Genomic DNA, 1,408 nt, shown 5'->3' on the forward strand with positions numbered 1-1,408 from the left:
GTACTGCTGAGGTTGCTAGAATCCAGGTGGGTTAAACTGTTTACTCACTCCTTGCTGATATGTTGGCTGAATCGCATTCTGATTATTCCCCCAGCTGAAATTTGGATGATTTCTGTTGTTAGGATGATAGGTTGCTGGCACAGGCTGCTGTTGTCGCTGATAATTATTCACATACTGAACAGATTCATTGACAAGAGAACACTGATCCGTAGCATGAGAACCTGCACAAAGCTCACAAACCATAGCTATTTGATTAACTCCATACGTAGCCAAAGAATCAACCTTCATTGATAGCGCTTGGAGCTGGGCTGCAATAGCGGTGGCTACATTAACTTCCAGAATACCTGCTACCTTGCCTGACGTCATCCTCTGAGTTGGGTTTTGATGCTCATTTGCAGCCATCGTCTCTATAAGATTATACGCCTCAGTATAGCTTTTAGCCCATAAGGCGCCTCCAGCTGCTGCATCGAGCATGGGCCGAGATTGGGCACCCAAACCATTATAGAAACCAGTGATCACCATCCAATTCGGCATTCCATGATGTGGACATTTTCTCAACATTTCCTTGTAGCGTTCCCAAGCCTCGCATATAGATTCTGTAGGTTGCTGCGCAAACTGAGTAAGAGCACTCCTCATAGCAGCAGTCTTTGCCATTGGATAAAACTTCACCAGAAACTTTTGCGCAAGATCTTGCCACATAGTGATGGACCCAGCTGGTTCAGAATGTAACCAGTCTTTAGCCTTATCCCTCAGTGAGAATGGGAAAAGCCTCAACTTGATAGCCTCATCAGTCACGCCATTATACTTAAAAGTGCTGCAGATCTCGACAAAATTTCTTATGTGCATGTTGGGATCTTCAGTTGCCGCTCCTCCAAAAGAAACAGAATTCTGCACCATTTGAATAGTGCCCGGCTTGATTTCAAAGGTGTTAGCTTGAATAGCTGGATGAAGGATGCTTGACTGAATGTCATCAATTTTAGGCCGAGAAAAATCCATAAGAGCTGGATCAGCTTGAACAATACGATCTTCCATGTTTACTGGTTCTTTCTGCTCAGCTCCTGAATCCGAATCCTCAAAATCTAACTTCTCCGGAATATTAAGAACTTCGTCTGTCTCCTCAGTTGTATCTAAAGTCCTCTTGCGAGCACGAGAACGAGTTTGCATAAACGCTTGCTAAAGTACCTGAAACACAACCGGAAAGAAATAAGTAACTACTACGTCCTAATCACAGAGTCCTAATGACCAATGATGGTAAGTACATAAACTAAACAAATACGCCGAGTCCCCGGCAGCGGCGCCAAAAACTTGTTAGGGCGAAAATATGCACTAATATTCACGCAAGTATTTGCGTTCGCAAGTAATATAGAATACTTTCTAGTTCGTTCCCTCAGAGACTCAGACTAATGTA

The 1,408-nt window shown here is 43.6% G+C and overlaps 1 non-coding gene across 1 annotated transcript; it reads left to right on the top strand.

The window, feature by feature from the left end:
* Positions 1–532: 532 nt before the first annotated feature.
* LOC141662803 (small nucleolar RNA R71) lies at positions 533–639 on the top strand. Its single transcript, XR_012550900.1, has one exon. It is a non-coding gene; the product is annotated as a small nucleolar RNA R71 (small nucleolar RNA).
* The last annotated feature ends 769 nt before the right edge of the window (positions 640–1,408 follow it).

Source organism: Apium graveolens, chromosome 5 (genome assembly GCF_009905375.1).
Source record: "Apium graveolens cultivar Ventura chromosome 5, ASM990537v1, whole genome shotgun sequence".
Classification (NCBI taxonomy): Eukaryota; Viridiplantae; Streptophyta; class Magnoliopsida; order Apiales; family Apiaceae; genus Apium; species Apium graveolens.